Source organism: Mustela lutreola, chromosome 3, assembly GCF_030435805.1.
Source record: "Mustela lutreola isolate mMusLut2 chromosome 3, mMusLut2.pri, whole genome shotgun sequence".
In the NCBI taxonomy this organism is placed as follows: domain Eukaryota; kingdom Metazoa; phylum Chordata; class Mammalia; order Carnivora; family Mustelidae; genus Mustela; species Mustela lutreola.
In genome coordinates, this window is record NC_081292.1 from 77528780 (window position 1) to 77548159 (window position 19380).

The 19380-nt window shown below is 39.4% G+C and overlaps 1 protein-coding gene and 1 long non-coding RNA gene across 3 annotated transcripts in view; one reads left to right on the forward strand and one right to left on the reverse strand.

Annotated features, from left to right (window-relative positions):
• XKR4 (XK related 4) overlaps positions 1-19380 on the reverse strand; it is a 444711-nt gene that overhangs the window by 418270 nt on the left and 7061 nt on the right. The window lies entirely within an intron of this gene.
• LOC131826825 (uncharacterized) lies at positions 12515-18204 on the forward strand. The gene is made up of 3 exons (XR_009351772.1): positions 12515-12641; positions 17121-17208; positions 17872-18204. It is a non-coding gene; the product is annotated as an uncharacterized LOC131826825 (long non-coding RNA).

The following is a 19380-nucleotide window of genomic DNA, read 5'->3' on the forward strand; positions in this document are numbered from 1 at the left end:
GATTAATACAAGATTTCTTTTATTGGAATTTGCCCAGAGGGGAGAAGTCCCTGGAGGGCATCACTCCTTTATCTTGGAAAATTCTTTTCCTGACTTAGAATATAGGCTCTTGGAATATAATGTGGGTAACCAGCCTTGTAACTGCAAAGAAAAAAAAAATTTCTGAGTTTTCTCTCCACTTTCAAAACTCAGTAGATATTCATCTCTTCTCAGGATTTTGTGGGAAAAGCCTATTTCTTTTCTTTTCTTTCTTTTTTCTTTTTCTTTTTTTGGCCATGAAGTCAATATTTTACTCTTTAAAAATCTCCTGAGTTCAGCTGGAATACTAGAGTGTTTGTAGAAGCCTCCAGGTCATTCCATGGTGTTGCCGATGAAGGCTTCAGGACCTATCACTATGGATGAGATGATCTTAGAAACAAACGTTTCCTAAATTCCAGTTCTCAATCCCCTCTTGCACCCAAGAACCCATGTTTCAGGATCCTGAATAAAGGTACTGCTGCATGAGTAACATTTGGCACCTTTTTCACTTTGGTTACCTGTGCCCTTCATTTTTTTGGAGAGATTTTTTTCCTGTAAGATCTCTCCCAAAAGAGAGAAATTGGGGGTCTCCTTGTGGCGCAGGTCAAACATAAAGTGTGGACATGGAGAAACTGTTGCACGTTCAGTTTGATTGTCAGCCAGAGAAAACCTCCAGGGCCACACCACAAGCTTTTTTCTTTTTCTTTTCTATTCTTTCTTTCTTTTTTTTTTTTTTATTCAATTTAGTAAGTTTTAAATGAGCCAAAAGTATATACAGTCATCCAAGATAAGCTCAACCATGATCGTTCTTAACTTGGTCACCATGAGCATGATGCTTTCTTAAAATGAAGTAACTTTATGCGGTCTGCGCATGCTTGCCTCTAAGACAGACTTGACTCCATCTTTCAGAGATGAGTGAAGGATGGTCTTGGCTGGAGCAAAGTCACAGAGACCTCAGCAGCCTGGGGGTGTCTTCAGTTACCACTCCCTGAGGCCCTTCTGGCATCCACAGGCCAGGGCCTAGCACCCGGGAAGGGCCAGGGGAACACTTTTCTAGCTGCCTTGTTATAGAATGGTTTCAAAAGTAGAAAAATCCCAATGAGTTTGTCAACCAGTTTCTTGCATTCCTCTGTGTTCCCACAGCACTGCCTACAACATACTGATTGTAGGACTTCTCTTGAGGCATGGTTTAGACTGCTTTGTTAATCAGTTTATCCAACTGGATGAAATTTTCCTGCAGTTGAGAAACCATGTCATGTTCATCTCTGAATTCTCTCTCTCTCTCTTTTTTTAAAACAGGATTCCTGTTAAGATTTTTTGAAAATAGCAAGTTATCACTTGGGTTTATACATGTTAAGGAAAAAAATAAATTGCATAAATCAAAGTATGCCTGAATTCTATAATTGTGGTTAATTTGGCGAAGCACTTGATTGATATATGTTATTTGACAAAATGAATAAGAAAATGTCTACAAAAATAACATTTTATGAGATTTCAATGGGAAGAACCAAAAGTCAATGAAGCTTTAATTTACAGTGTTTTTCAGCAGCGAAGTAGCTAGAACTGAAAATCGAATGGAAACTTATCATAGAATTTCTCTTGGTTTTGATTGGTAGGTTAATTTATGTACCTATTTCTCCCTCCATCTTCCACCTCCAGTCTCGGATTAGGAAAACACCATTTTACCTTTGAAATGCATCTGTTGAAACTCTGCCAGATGGTTTAAGTGGAGAAGGATTTATTACAAGGTATTAGATCACTGCAAGAATTACTGGGGTGATGAAGGGAACCAAGCCTGGATGTTCTGTGGCCAGGAGCAATGCAGCTGGAGAGTGCCTTACCACATCCTGAGACCTTTCTTCCAGCAGCTCCTTGTGGCTACCACCTGCTGCTCAGCATCAAGGGCTGAAGAAACAGGACACTCCTATCTATCACAGTTTCCCCAGAAGGACAATACACTTCCCAGCACACAGCCTGCACCTTGAGTTGCTCACTTCAACATTCCAAATTACCATGAATGCAACTTTTTGCCAGAACCTGGGTTTTCTAGTCTCATGAAAGATCGGAAAAATTTGTCTTCCTCCCTCCTTTTCTCCCTCCTTCTTTCCTTCCTTCTTTTACTTTTTTTTTTTTTTTTTAAGCTTTCCAGTTTCCATCACATAAGACACAGTAAGAAGGGAGCTGGGAAGGGTGCTTGGTGATCCAATCTATGATATCTGCTGCCTAAACAAAGGGATAAAAAGACCCTCAACCTCAAGTTCTCCTTCATGGTTGTGCAACCTGTGCCAAATACAAAGCCCTGTACTTGCTTTCAAGAGACAAAGGGCGGATTTTATATATTGACCAAATGCATCCAGAGCTTGCAAATAAAGATGAATTTCTCTCATTGTAAGTGTTCATTTTTTTGTGTGCTAAAAACATTTCTTTTCTGTGAACCATCTACACATGTTCTTTTTCCAGTTTTAAGTGGTGAGGCTTATTTCTTCTTATTGATTGATGAGAATTTTGATATTAGGAGATACACCCCTCTGTCAGTAAAATGTAATAAGTGGTGCAAAGGTATTTATCCAGTGTGTCATATGGAGTTTGACAGGTTTGGCCTGTGTGTGTGTGTGTGTGTGTGTGTGTGTGTGTGTAGAATGATATTTTACATTATTGGGTATCTACCAATATACTTGTAAAGAAATGAAAACCAGCAAGTTACTATTGGTAGGCAAATAGTAGATCTTATAGTTTTCACACACAATCTGTAGCCATCTGAAAAACACCTGTTAAATTGGATTTCTTTATTGGATGACATTGAGTGTGTTTATTTCTCCCATCAACATTTTTCAAGAAAATGGCTTCATGCTAAGACTTATAATTGATGAGTGAAAAGAATCTTCATGGGATTAGCAGAGAGGCTAGGTGCTGCCATGAATGGTTGCCTAACGTTGGGTAGGACCTTAGTAAGCACTTCTAATGAATTCTTGACTACAATATTTCAAGCATGGATAGATTAATTATTATTGAAGAAAATGATGGTGACCTTGTATTATGTTTAGAAACTTCAGTGTAGCTTTCCAGTTAAAATTAAGGATAATGAAAATAAGTTGGATAGCATTTATGTCTCTGAGAAGAAAACAGTAAAATCACAGTTAAATTTCTCTGTTATCCAGATGTTGAAAACTCTTCTAAAGAGTTTCAACACTGCGGCATCAGGGTGGTTCAGTCATTAAGCATCTGAGCCCCCCGAAGGGCTCAGGTCATGATCCCAGGATCCTGGGATTGAGCCCTGCATTGGGGTCCCTGCATGGTGGGAGCTTCTCCCTCTCCCACTCCTCCTGCTTGTGTTCCCTCTCTCACTATCTCTTTCTGTGTCAAATAAGTAAATAAAATCTTGAAAAAAAAAAGTTTCTAATACTTAGTCTGATGTGATAGAAGAAATTTTCACAGAAATACACTTATCCTGGGTGGCTTAGTTGGCTAAGCATCTGCCTTGCATTCAGGTCATGATCTCAGGGTCCTGGGATCTGGACCCTCCCCACATTGGACTCAGCAGGGAGTCTGCTTCTCCCCCTCTCTCTGCCCCTCCATGTCTCTATCTTGCTCATTCTCCCTTTCAAATAAATAAATAAATTCTTTAAAAATACATTTAGCTCTAAAAGTTTGTGAGAATGTTTTGAAAAAGACAAAAGCTAAACCAAATGAGAACAAGGAGACACCATATTGTGGAACTACTACACTGTCAATGTCATTAACACAGTGGGCTTTAAGTCAAGTAGCTTCCTTGGGGTTCAGAACCAACTATAAAGCAAGTCAGGAAGAGGGCTGTTTGGTTAAACTTTTGCCCTGCTTTGGGAAGGGATACAGTAGGCTCTGCAGGAACAAGAGGCTGAGAAAAGGAAGGCGGATGTAGCTTGTGCTCACTTCACAAGAAATGCTAAGGAGGCAGGACAGTGATGGGACAGGCAGTGACAGCAAGTTCATAACCAAGGTGTACTGGAAAAGTGACCACATTTAGAGAAAGCCTTGTGGTCAGGGTGGGGAAGTAGACCCAGCCTTGCAAGCTGGCAGGAGTAAGTCAGGAGAAGCATTTGGGAACCATCTCCAAGTTAGGGTGATATTACTGGGGAGGGAGAAGAAGAGAAGGATGGAGGACAAATAAAACACATGAATTCATCTGGTTTTCTAGAGAGTGGCAAAAACAAATAGACTCCAAAGGATTGGTATAAATAAATGGGCTTTACAGTGACAGGCAAGCAGGCAAAAATGATGTGATACTGTGATTACCCTTGCCATTTGTTTTTGTTCCATCAGAATTGTTAAGTGTAAAATGTAAGCTAGGGTCTAAGGAAATAGTGCAAGTTGTATCTCTTGCTCACTCCCATTCCACAAGACAAATTAAGAATGGGACCACCTGGGGTCCTAAACCATGGCTGTCACTAGGAAGCTCCAGGAGATCTACCCTGTGGGACACACACTGCAGGAACCTATTATGCAGAGACAAGTTTCTGAGGCTGTTTTCTGGAAAGGGACAGCATAATCAGCGGGACCCCAGTTTCAGTTTTTTTAAGGGCCAGACTCAACTTGAGTCGGAGATGGAGGACATGAAGTTTTCTCAATGGGCAGCCATTCCTCAGATGTTCTCAATGAGTACCCACAGGCAAACTTAACCATGCAGTGTCTTTACAGCCCAGAAGCTCTCAGGTCCTGGTGCCTGCACTTGGGTCAAAATAAGTCCTGACTCTGCAGAAATCCCATCCTTCCATCCACTGGCCTGGTGGAGGCTACTGAACCCCATTTCTGGCCTCAGGGCCATCGGGAATGCACAGGGCGCATGGGGTGTATGCAGCCCCCTGTGCTGCAGGCTCCCAGACTCAAAGGCCTTCAGGGTGCCAAGAGCCACTAGTGCTCAGGAGTGCTTTTACAGGGCTGAAGCTCTGTAGCTACGACCCATGAAGCAAGAAACGCCAGCAGGAAGCTCCAAGTCTGACCCAGTCACCTGAGACGTGGGGGTGAAGGGAAGCCTAGCAGACACACAGCATGCGGACTGCACCACAGAAGGAGAGGGAGGGAAGGCCAGAGCCGGCAGGGCCTCCAGCTGTCCAGCCAGAACCAGGACATCCGGCCCAGGGGAGTGCACGCCGCGGGGTGCTGGCCCAGGCAGGGGGGGCAGAAGTCAAGGGGCCTCAGAGACATGGCTCCCCCGCACCCCCAGGTGGAGGCCCGCTGCACACACATACCAGGTTAGCACCCGTCTACGTGGAGATTTGGTCACACTGTGAGGAGAGCTCTAGCTACATGGAGGGATGGGCTTTTTGCATTCCATGACACAAGACTGCAAAAGTTAACTGCAAAAGTCACTAGGGAGGGCACCAGGCATGCTAAAAAGGGCCTATTTGGGCATTGTATACTTTTTTAATTTATGGATTAAATTCACAAGTAAAACAGAACAAACAGAGATAAGGAGTATACTTGTCTTTCATTGGAATAAAAATAAAATCCTCTAAGAATTTGCTGGTTTTCATTTTATTCACCAAATCAACAAATATACATTAAATGACAATGTGCCAGGCACCATACTATATGCTGGGGACACTGCAAAGAACAAATCAGCTTCTGCTCTCACAAAGTGCGCATTCCAGAAAGGGCCAGAAGGTATAAATGAAACTAACTAGTGTGAAGATGATAAAACCAAGCATCAATCTTGTAATAACTATTTTCCAAAATAAGCAAGTGTTGGGGAAGGCCATGGAAAAGATATGACGACAAACTGACCGGTGAGCTGGACCCAGGAGAGACCCCCCCATCCCCGCCCCTTTCCCTGTAATGTGGGTTCCACCTGCCTTTCTGGCTCCCAGAGCCTGCTCCAAAGACACAGCCTGAAAATAATGATGAAGTGTTGAGAAAGCCTTCACAGCATACTTAACTCAACCTGGTTAAGGCCTTTATACAAACTTTTAAGATCTGGCAACTGGTGCAAGGATCCACTTACCTTGCAGCAGCCCCAAGACAAACCTCTTACATTCAAGCTCACTCTGCTCACTAAAACTGCCACCTACCTGTCTGACGTGGTCTGCCTCTTTTTTCCCATCTCTCCCTGCTCCTCATGTTCCAGGAACCAATTCCTAATTTCATCTGGGAAGCTCCAGAGGGTTGCAAACCAACAGCCAGAGAGATCACTGAAGCACAAGCCAGTATATAAATACTGGGCCCAAGTGAGTTTTACAAACACCTGATCCACAACCTGTGCCTCCCGGCCTCTGCCATTCTTCCAGTTCATCTTGCTCTCACTTCCCTGGGAGGCCCCCATGTGACTACAGGAAAAGCCTCGGAGGACTGCAGGTTTAATTATTTCTTATACAGAGAAAAAGAGAGACAGCACTTTGCTGCAAGTCACGGCATTTAGACTAGAGTTCCTGTGAAACTCACTTCTTTTTCTGTTGTTTTTGTATTCTCTCCTTATTCCTCATTTGGTAGATTTCAGGGCTTTCATGTCTAAATCAGATTAAAACTTTGTTCTTCCTTTCAAGCACAGGAAAAAGTGATTTTTCAGCATTTCTCTGTTAATTGCAAAATAAACAAACAAACAAATAATAAATAAGTGCCCATGCACAAATTATCCCATTCTAATCTACAGGCTTACATTTATACTCCAGACAGAGGAGCAAACATCTCAATTCTTTTCAAAGCTTAGAGATCTCAACAGACAGACTGACTGATGCTATTTAATGAGCTTAATAAAGTTTTAGTGTCCTTTTTAGCCAGATAGTCTTCCTAGAACTGTCTTTACATACCGTATAAGATTTTCAGTTTCACAAAATTTGCATATAATTTTAAAATTCAAAAAGGTGGAGATATGGAGACAAATTTAAGAACCCATATTGAAATGAATATTTAGGCATAATGCATAGACATTTGACACTGACATCTAGGTTGTTTTTACATAGTACAGAGGGAAAAAGAAAATTATCTGATTATATAATTTAGGCTAACAAGGATTAACATATTGATCTTATTTGTGCCTTCAGTTGAATAGAAGAGAACAAAAATTTCAATTCATTATCTGGTTTAAAGAATTACAAAAATTAAAAAGAAGTAAGTAAAATTATAAAAAAGAATTACAAAAATAATTCCACTCAATCTTAGCCAATACTGTCACTACTCAAATAAAGATCCTGACAAGGACTTTTAAAAGGTAGAGAAAACAATTTACCACCATTTATTTGTGTACAATTTCCATTCAAGTCCACTGAAGGCAAAAGGCAAACTGAGCAAAGGTAAGTGAATCAGCTGCTCTGACCCAAGGGTAATTTTTTTAAGTCTTCAGTGGAGCTCCCAAATATATCAGAAGGGGTGTGTGTGTGTGTGTGTGTGTGTGACATGTGCTCTGCATTTTTTTTTTCTCAAAAACAGAAAGCATTTACCTCATAGTTAGAGTTTTCAAGAAATAATTACTGAACAAGTTTTTAAATTCACGAAAATCACTAATCCTAAGGGTACATTTAAAAAAAAAAAAACAAAAAACACTAGTGTTGTTCTAACAGTTTTTCTCTCATCCCTGTGAAACCAAAGTTGGTACCAGAACCCAATATCTCAATGTCTAGTCAGAATAATTTTATAAAATTACTTAAGTGCATCATTGGATTAATTGTAGTATTTTACTATAATTTAAATGTTTATTATATTACCTATTTCTCATTTAAGAATTATTATGTGGTACATACTATAAAGCAGAGATCCTAATCAGGAAACCACTCCAACATTCTGGTTTATCTATAACCTGGACAAGTGCATGGTATCTTAACTCTTTCTAGAATAACATTCTGTGTCCTGGCTCACTCACTTTGTACCCTCAAATGAGAGGCATCTGGCACATGGTAGGTACTCAAAAGTTGTTAAGTGTGGGAATGTAAAATGATACAACCACTTAGAAAATGGTTTGGCCGTTTCTTATAAAATGAAACACAATCTTCCCATGACACCCAGCAATTGTGCTTCTTGGTATTTACCCAAATGAGGTGAAAGCACATCTACACAAAAACCCACACACAAATGTCTCTAGCAGCTTTATTCATAATTGTCAAAACTCAGAAGCAACCAAGACGTCCTTTAGTAGGTCAATAAATAATTGTGGTACATCCACACACTTCAGTATTACTCACTGCTGGGAAGAAAGAAACCATCAAGTCACAGAAACATAAGGAAGAACCCTAAATGTATATTGTAAGTGAAAGAAGCCAGTCTGAAAAGGGAATGTACTACATGATTCCAAAGACAGGACAGGACACTCTGGAAAAGGCAGAACCACGGATAGAGTAAAAAGATCAGTGGTTACCAGGGGCTGCGTGCAGGGAGGGATGAACAGGTGGAGCACAGGGGGTTTTAGGACAGTGAAACGATTCTGTATCATACTGTAATGGCAGACAGATGCCAGTATACATTTGTCAAAACCTATAGAATTTACTAGATAAAAGGTAAACTCTAATGTAAAGTATAGACCTTAGCTAATGACAATGTATTGTATTGTATACAAATTCTCTCCAAGGTACCATATAAATATATGTCAGTGTTTAAAAAAATGGAAGTGAGGGGAAAGACCCAAGAACTCTGTACTTTCCATTCAATTGTATTTATAAACCCAAAACTGCTTGGAAAAAAAAAGTTTATTAACTAAAAAGTAAAAGTTAAAAACTTGCTTAGATGTGTTAAGTGAAGATATACTGAAATAAAAGAAGTCGGTTGGGTCTCAATAGTACCTTCCTTCGAGGAATCGTCACTGAGCTAAGTACCAAAGGTGGAGTGTTCACTGTACCCTAATGAACAATGAATGACCCAGTCCATTCAGGGGATGCTCCCTCACTTACAGAGGCTTTTTTTGGGTTGGAATTCCCCTACCTACAAAGAAAGCAGAAGTTCATTTCCTAAACTAAGGAAGGTAAAACCTGCTAAAAGCTAAAATAGTGTCTAGAGCCAAGGGAGCTGAGGGAAAGGAGAGGGGAATTTATAACCAATCTCCTTTTTAGGCTCAATAAGAAAGCTATGAATGAATAGCGGTGGGTCACCTTTGGCTCAGGAGGTTAACCAGCAGGCTCCTTTACTGGGAATCCCTAATTAACTTCTGTGGGGAAATTTCCCAGCTAACTGGTGTTGATTGTAAATACAAACCCTCCTTCCAACATGCACAGATGTTAATGTGCTATTTTAAAAGTTCAGGGTACTTATTACTGAGTTGTCAAAGGCCCATTAATTATCCACTATACTGTATTTAGCTTTTCTCTGGTAAATCTTTTTTAATTGCCCAGTCTGCATTTACAGAGCATCTTTATTTAACATGCTCCCAACTCAGTTTATGTTTATGCCTTTTCCAATAGCTCATTAAATGGAGTTCTTACCAGTACTATCAGAATCTTCCGTGAGAACTGTCCAAGCCCACTTAAGGGCTTTCATTGCATTCCCTCATTACACAGTATTTTCAAGTTCCAAATATGTTTCAAGTCTACCCTCATTCATATCTTTTCCCTGCCTCTGAAGAGTACAGGATATCTCCTTCTCCAGTATTTCCAATATTTATGCTATTTTATAAAAGGTAACCATTTGGTAACCATTTGAAAATGCATCCCTGACTGTGTTCCTGAGCTTCCACTCCCCAGTAAAATTAAGGCCAAATTCCTCAGGAAAGCAAGGAGGTCCTGGTTAGTTTGGCCAGAAACTGGAAACTCATCTGTTGATAGTCTTTCCCTCACACCTCCCATTTCTATGCTTTACAGAACACACCATGAAATATCTTTGTCCCTTCTTTTCGTTCTTCTTGGAACTCTCTTAGGTCTTACTCAAAAAATGTTATTTGGGCATTCTTATTCAATTTTTTTTTTTTTTTTTTTTTTTTTTTTTTTTTTTTTTTTTTTCAAGATTTTATTTATTTGACAGAGAGAGATCACAAGTAGGCAGAGAGGCAGGCAGAGAGAGAGGAGGAAGCAGGCACCCTGCCGAGCAGAGAGCCCGATGCGGGACTCGATCCCAGGACCCCGAGATCATGACCCGAGCCGAAGGCAGCGGCTTAACCCACTGAGCCACCCAGGCGCCCCTCTTATTCAATTTTTATGAAGGCTTTTACTCCCAACCATCTGAGCTTTATTAAATTATTTCTGCTCTTCCCAGCAGCTCCTAACCTACATAATTACATGATCAGATGTAAACATAGAAAAACCCTAACCATGATAGAGATATATATGTTTCTTAGAACATATTACCTCAGACAAAAAATCCAGTAAGTCAGAATCCAATTAATGTCAGGAACATCAAAAAATATTTGGAAATTGTCAGTCTCTCTGGAAAAACTACATTTTGCAAAGATACCATTGAACTAAAAGGAAAGACAGCACTGCGTGTTTTTCACTGAATGCCACACATACACCAAAAGCTCCCCCCTGCCAAAAAAACTATTAAAAGGACCAAGCCCTTCCAAAGCAAATCATATCTACTTGCAGGGGATGGGGAACATCTTTTAAATTGGCAGAGGGGAATTATTTTTTGTTTTTTATAAATAAACATCTGGAATTGCCTTTATAAAAACTAGTTCTGTCTGATTCTGAAGATTCTGAATTGCATGAATTAGGGAATGAATTTTCTAGCACTTGCATATGCTAGACTTTTATAGAGTTTGTCCTCTGAGATAGGTCTTAGGAGTTGAATTTGAAGTCATGTCACATAAACGTAAATCTCGCTGGTCTCAGAGAAAGAGATGTGACTGACAGAGGGGCTCTGCCTTGCATGCTTGTAGCTGAATTCATAATTCATGAACATATGTGGAAGAGAATGCTGGTATATGCAAAGCATGACTGCGTGCAAAATGAGGATATAAATACAGGTTAATTACACACTATTCACATGAGGCTGGAGCCTACTCAGTATTCATTAGTGTCATGCATTTCCCAATGGAAAGAACATGTATTTTACTAGTAGGTTATCAAATGAAAGTGACACATTATGGATAAAATTGATCCATAGTCTCTGTTTTTGAACTTTCGTGTGAAATATCAATCAATTTGGAATAGTTTATCAGAAACCTAGCCCTGGTCAATAAAGCAAGAATATTAGTCCCCATATGAGTATTCAATAAGATGTATAAAAAAGAGTTGATAAGCTACACGTAGGTACCAGGTTTCACAGAGTAGAAAGGGAAATTATCAGAAATATTCAGAAATTATCTAATGTAACTCCCATCCACCATTTTATAGTTGAGAAATTAAGAATCAAGTGGGGCTTCTCTCCTTGGAGATGTCTCTTTCTTGGTAGCCAGAGCAAAATCTCAAAACTGGTCCTAACTAATTTCCATGGATGACATGGTAAAACTGAGCCCGTTGCAAGTTTCAGCAGTTGCCAGTATGAGAGGGCAGGAAATACTCCTCCCACTGGTTCTCTTGGATTAATCAAATAGTAAGCTAGTGTGGGAAAAGCACAAGACGTGGTAACTGAAGTCATGATTGTGAGTGCAGATGCTTGCTAATTAGCAGCTGTGTACACTTGGGCCAGTCTCCTACCTCCTCTGAAACCCAGGGAGTTCACCCTCAAATAAGAACAATAGTAATAACTACCTTGATAGACTGAAGAGAAGATTGAATGGTTTAATATGAGCCAATGTATTTGGCAGGCTGCAACAGCACTTAACAAAGATTTAGTCCTTATTGTCATGATCAAATACTATTTATTAAACCACCAAATAGGCACAGCATGTCACTAGGCCTTAAGCAAAGCAGAAAGCAGGGAAGACAATGGGCTTTATTTACATTAGGGGTTTTATCTCCCAAAGAGTCAGTTTTTACCAGCAGGTAATCTTATTTGTAAAATCCATTAAGTCAACCTGCTTCTGCAGTGAAATAACCCACTGCTCTTTCTCTGGTAACTTCTGGTAAATTTTTTTCTTAGTATTTTGAGACATTTCACTTAGGATTTTGTTCTTACTTCTTGAGAACTAAGTTCTGCATATTACCTAAAGCAGTTCTGCCCAAGAGAAATAAAGTTCAAGCTGTGTATGTAATTTTAATTTTCTGGTGGTCACATTTATAAAGTATAAAAAGTAACAGGTGAAATTAATTTTAACAATATATTTTATTTAACCCAATATATCCAAAATGTTATCAGCTCAAACATATAATCAGAACAGATAATATTAGTGAGATGTTTATCACCCCCCCTTTTCTTTTCCACACTAAGTCCTCAAAATCCCCAGGGTATTTGACACTTATGACGCACATCCATGGGGAGTAGCCACATTTCAAATGTTCAACAGATATGTGCAGCTCATAGCTACCATTTTGAAAAGCCAGCCATGAGGGTCTAGAGCCCTGCAGGGTGACCACATCTACTGGTAGTGCAGACCTAGAAAAATTAACTTAGTAACTCTCCATGGAAACACTTAAGAACACTGATGGAAACAATCACATTCTAGCACATAGATGGGGGAAGGAGCCCTAGCAACATAAGTGACAGCATAGCAACACCAGATGTTGTACAAAAGGGAAATTAGAATACTATTACTTTGAAAAGGAGCATTTCTGGGAAGGCCATCCTTTTTCTACTTTGTTGAACATGACCTCAGGAAACTGGTAACACCTTTACATGAATATACATTTGATAAGGTAACATTCTCATTACCTTCTTATTCTACAACCCAGACACTGACATATTTTGTCACAATGTTGACTATTCTACTTCTCACTTAGGATGGCAAATAATAAAGCATGAAATCTTCCCAAGATGTAGCCTGCCCTATGAGTCTTAGGGTCATTGGGAGGAGCTGAACTGTATGGAATGGGTTGGTCATCAGAAATCTTTCCATATCATTTTATAAAAACACCCTGGGAATTCCTGGCCAGGGCCTAGGCTTTCAGTCTTGGAAGCCTAGTTCCAGTTCCTTCTAGTCTTCCCTTGAGTCCTCCTTCCCCTTGCAGCTACAGAGGCTGCTTGATCTATCAGACTAAAAGCTGGGGTGAAAGATGCACAGAACCTGACTTCCCTCTCAACCATTTCAACAGCTAGTGAGAATGATGTCTTTTGCTCACCCTGAGGGATGCTGCTTTTTCAGAAGCTTATGAATAGGAAGGAACACCACCAGCAGCCCAGCTGCATGTCTCTGAGTAAAGTCAGCAATCATGACGTCTTGGCCAGAATCACTGCCCTGCATCCCTCTCCCTTTTCTCTCTCCTCTGTCTGCGTACTCTGAATCCAGTACTTTCCTTAGTGTCTGTCTCCCTCTCTCATCACACCCTGTCCACTCCATTCCAAGTACTGAATGTCATAGGCCTGAGTACCTATAAAACACCGAGGGGCACCTGGGTGGCTCAGCCAGTTAAGCATCCAACTCTTGGTTTCTGCTCAGGTCATGATCTCATGGGTTGTAAGATCCAGGCCCCTGCTGGGCTCTGTGCTCAGTAGGGAGTCTACTGGAAGATTCTCTCCCTCTGCCCCTGGCCCTATGTGTGCATGCTCTCTCTCTCTCTCTCTCTCTCTCTCTCAAATAAATACATAAATCTTAATAAATAAATAAATAAAACCATAAGAGGTGGGTGACCAATGTCCTGAACTAATTTCCTAGAGATCAGTTGTGAACAGCATAACTGTAAAGTAATGGATTTTTAATAAAGATTTTATTAAAACTTTTCACTTTCTTTGTCAATGGAAGATTTCATATCTTTGCTTATAGCATTGCCTATAAGGAGATCCCACTGTTACCATTTCTAAGCACCAGCCCTTGCTTTCATAGTGGGAGAGCTGACTGGAGTGAGAAAGCTAGTGAAAACATCTGTACCAACCTTAGTTTCCATTAATATTCAGCTGAGTAACTTTCCCTGACCATTTCAGTTAAGAGGGATTGCTCTCCCTCTGCTTCTCAAACATCAGCGTGCATACTAATCCCCAGAGGATCTTGTTCAACCATAGGTAATGATTCACTAGGTCACGGTGAGCCTGAGATTCTGCATTTCTGAGACACTTCTGAGAGGTGAGGACGCTGCAGGCTTCAGATCCTACACTTTGAGTTGTAAGCCAATGGCTCCACTCTTAACATCACAGACAGATTTGGAGGTATGAACGTGACATGCCTCCTTTCCTCGACAATAAACCTTTTGAGAGCATGTTCTTTTTCATATATGCTCCTTACAATAACTTGAAGCAGATGTTTGTGGGATCCATGATTAAAAGGTCGCTTATTTTTGTCATTCTATTCTCAGCAACTGATTACAGTGACCCAGTCATGATTTAGTCAGTGGACTGTTAAATTTGCACATATCAACAGCCATTGAGTAAGAACCTACCTGTGATCCCTGCACTTTGCTCTCCACTCCTTGGAATCAGAAGCAGACCTCCAGGCTGAGGCCTTACTCTTAATAGCTGATCAGGCAGAAATTGTATAATGAGAATATAAAAAAGCAAATTTCCCTTCAGTTTTATATCATGAAGCATAGTGTTACACTTTGCTTTCATAATGCCCTTGATTTCAGATTCTCACTTACCTTTACTATTAGCAAGTTTGTTCCTGGCCCTCCCTTGGATTCCCAGGTTTCTATTATGCTATATTTGTGATGGCCACTGACTTTTGATCTGTGTACTAACACAGGACTCTCAAGTCAAACACCTCCAAACTACATACCCCACTGGTCCTCTCAATATCAAATTGAGCTAAACCTAAGAATTTTCACAACTGAAGTTTTTCCCCTTTGTTCCTAGAACCAATTAATCTAATGAAATCTTGGCCTGGCTAGTGAAGGCTCGCTTTCAGCTTTGCTGTGATGAGTTTTATAGTGGGTGTCAGTACAATTTTCCCATTCATACTAATAAGAATTGAAATTTTACCCTCTGATTTTGGAAAAAAAAATTCTACAGTTTTTTTCATTTCTCTCATGCCCCTTCTCTCATGGCCAGATTTTTCTCCCTCGAGCTAATGAGTGCAAGCCTTATTTACAATACCTTCATCTTCTATGAGCAGATCAAAGAATGGAACTCAGTGATAATTTCCAGGGTATTTGTTCACCCTCCCTTGAGAGAAACTTCAGGTTTCCTTCCTCATTAATTTGAGTCCAACTTTTATTTATTTATTTAGTTAGTTAGTTAGTTAGTTATTGGGGGAAGGGAGCAGAGGGAGAGAGAGAATCTAGAGCAGTCTCCATGCACCCAGTGCAGAACCAGACATGGGGTACAATTGCATGACCCTGAGATCATGAACTGAGCTGAAACCAACGGTGGGATGCTCAACCAAGTGAGCCACCCAGGTGCCCCATGATTTCAACCTTATCTTAAAGTAGGTAGACATTATGTCCTTAAGTGACCTTAACTACTGACTACTTTTCAAAAGTATGAACACCGATAATATTTATGCCCTTCTTAGAAAACTGTCACATTACCTGCTCCTGTGTAGATCTCAATGTTTCAAACCCAACCATCACCAAATCAACAAAATTCATATAGGACATCTGGGACTACTACTCTTAATAGCACATCCCCTGGAAATATGAAACCCTACTGGACATACTTCCTAATTTATATTAAAATAACAGATCCAAGTACTGCAAATCTCTTTGGAGAGTCTTCAGGAATTGACCTACATTTAAAAAAAGTAATTGTTAACAATTTTACTTTTGTAAAGCAGGAAATTAATTAATGAGCTGCAAATCTACCAAAACAAAGAAATCTTTACAAATCCTTTCCCCTGCTTTGCTAAAGGATCATTTCTTCATTGTTACTGTTACACTGATACAGTGACTGGGCCATAAACCAAAGATGAATGTAATGGACAATTTTGCTTTGATTCCTGATACAAGGGCTACCTTTGTTTTGATTATTGACTCTCTGCTACCGAAAAGAGAACTGAAAAGTAAAGAATCCCCATATCTTTATTCATGACTATTATCTAAGCTTCAGAAAGAAGTCTAACAGTTTTAAACATGGATGAAATCTCTCAGATTGTTCAGAAAGGTGACTTTGTCCTTCTTAAATATAGTGTACTTGATGGGAAGACAAGTCAAAATCAACCCAAGTCTTCTAAGACTCGTAGTCACTGTAGATCTTACTTTTTCTATATATGCATGATTTTCTGTTTGACTAATCCTCACCCACCCCACACACTGCCCACTGCTCTGTTTATATAAAAGGATTTCCCTGACAGGAAAACAGGGCATGTGCATAAATTAAACAAAAGAAGTAGAACTGATTCAAACAGCCTACTTATGAATCATGAAGATGAAAAAATAGTTTGACACACTTCAGATCACTTTAAAATAAATGCTTAAATTTTTTTAAAAAAATTAAATATCTGAAATTCGTCATGGGGTTGAAAATTGTTCAGCTTCATGACAGATGTCTAACATCCTAGAGATCCAGACAATTCCTATCCAGCAAAGGTTAATGTGCTGTTCTCTTGTTCTAGCAGAGAGTAACAGATCCCTATTCCTTAATGAGTACAGGCCTGGAGATAGTCTCTGTATAGAGCTTAAATTCAATTTCTAGCATACTAAATCAGTGACAATGTAACCCAGGACAGGCTTTTAATTTTAAAGCAAACCTAGCTCTGACAACAGCCTTCTCATTGGCATTATGGATAACTCTTTTTAAGGTCATGCAGCACTGTTCTTATTTGCTAATCATAGCACCCCAGTGGTGCATACCTCACTACCTGAAATAGAAATGGTAATTTTGGCTTCCTAGGTCTACATGGTAGATATCTTAGCATAAGTGATATGGAAACATTTTCCACATCAGCTTCAAATACTTAGATATGGGTTTTTGTGAATATAGTGTTATTTGATTATAACTAAAATTCAGAAATGACACAAAATAAGTTACATTACGCAAATAAGCTTAAGATTCTCTCTTCTTGTATGAAATAATATCAGTTCCTAGAGGTTAGACACTAATGTTATCAACTCTGGAAAGTCCCTCATAGACACCCTTTGACTTAGGTAACCAGAGAAATGCTATAATGATGGTCTTGGAAGAACATGTACAGACTCTGTGGTTGATGCACGTACTCTGGGGACTGGTCAAATAGAAAGAACTGTAAGAAAAGCGAAATCAGCATTTGGGACCTGGAAAGAACCTTGAATGTTACTTTTGACCACCCATAGAAAATGAAGACTCAGAAGAAGGAAACCAAAAGTATATGTAAACTTTGCCAGAACCCAGGATCTGTGCCATGTCACCTTGCTTCCACAGGTAAGAGAGCTCTTGGGTGATGTGCCTGGGCTCTGAGCTACCAAACAGCCAAGTCATCTCTTCTAACTTCTCACATACTCCACGTCCCCAAAGGACAGCTGCCTTTGTAAAGAAGAACCATCACTGATGGTCTAATTTTGACCCATCATTTTAGAATTGGAAGAGATCTACTATTATCATTCAGATTATTGCATCTAGAAAGTTTCTGGACTGACTTATTTCCATTTTAACCCTTCTTTAGTTTCTTTTGCAATTAGTAATCTATATTAGCTCTGTATGTATACAAGGCAGGTAATTACTGTTTCATGGTGTTAAGAATTATGGTATTGATGGGAGTGTTAGTAGTAACAGCAGATGCTACAAACTTTCTGTGCATAGACAAATAGAAGTACCAGAAATACAAAAATCATCCCATACATAAATATATATTTAAATTATAAATAGAGATCCAAAAGAGAGAGAGAGAGAGAGTGAGTGCCAGGGCCATGGGTATATCTTTTCTAGGTAACAACACCCTTTCTGATTCACTGCACCCTTGGAAACTCAAGAAGCAAACAAACAAGCAACACGTTCAGCCCTTTCTCAAAAGAAGAGAGAATAATGCCTGGGCTTCATTCCCGGGTCAGCAAATATTCACTGAGTATCTCTTCTTATTTCATGTAGCTTTCACAACTACTAGAGGAACTTTACAAGGACTTGCCTGTGGTCTTGCCTCCTGACTGGCCATGCCATCAACTACCAGCGACACCAGCATATAGCTAGAAGGAAGTCACTCGGTGGTGGTCAGAATTAGGCAATGTCATTCAAGAGAATTTCTTTTTCCCTGATATCCACCAACACATTAAAACTGTTGTATAAAATTACATCTGATAAGCACTTTCTCATGACTAGTAGCACACTGCATCATATATATATATATATATATGATAATGCATAAGAATATAAATCCAATTAAATCCAGGCCTAATCCCTAAATCTTGCTTCCATAGACCTAGTTAGTGCACCATTCAAATTCTAAAGCAAGACACTGGATTAGCCAGTGAGTCCATATAAAGGGGATTCATTTTGTTTATCTGTTACTCAGTGATTGGTGCTATTTAATATCACAGGTAGGCAATTTCATCTGAAATGTAAAGTACAGAACATGTTTAATAGCAAGTTGTGTACTTGGAATATTCAAACATTAAGACGTTTTTTGTAAGTGAGTGAGCAAACACCTTCAAAGCTACTGACCCAGGGATTTATGGATACTGTTCAAAAATAACAGCATCCATTTGTATAGATATTACTTTTAACTGCTCCATGAAGGAAGTCTGCAGTTCCATCAGAATATAAGAAGCATTACATTTTTTTTTCACCCTTGTGAAGTAAACAGGATATAGTTCAAGTGAATGGAAAAAATATAACTTTTGCACTAGTTATTACAAAGATACTGAAATAGGTATATCGACCACACAGATTTATGCATAAATTATTCCAACTCATATAGAATCCCCAGTAAGTGCACAGAAGACTGCCTACTTTTGTGTGGATTTATATCTGTTAGGTAACTCAGAGATTTAAATACCAAGCTCAGCACTCAAGGAGGTTACATAGATTTGTGATGCTCCAGCAAAACACCAGGTCCATAAACCTATGAATAGATTTCAAAGTAACATAACTGCAGCATTTCAAGCAAACTCCTACTTCTTTCATCCATGAAAAGCAAAGGTTAGTCCACTATGTTTGGAGCAGCACATAATGATGGAAACTGTCATAAAATCTCAAGGCCAGAAGATGATCTTCTAGTTCAACCTTCTGCGTGATACTTAATTTTTTTTTTTTTCTGCAATTCTGCCTATAGTTTTGGAAACTATTCCAACAGTGGGGAACTCACTGCTTCTAAAGAATTATTGTTGATCTTTGGGTGCCTTTGACTAGTTAAAAAATGTGTCCTTACATTGATTTAAAATCTCTCCTGTAACTCCCCTGCATCTTGTCCCAGAGGCCCTACACAAAAGTCCAAGGCTTCCTTCTCCTTACAGACCTTCAGTACTTACAAGACAGCATTGAACTTCTCAGCCTTCCTTTCTACCTCATGATCCTCAATCTCAACCACTTCTCATGTTTTTTTTTTTTTTTTTTTTCTCCCACATCAATACTGAACTCTAGCTTAGAATCGGTACAGAACCC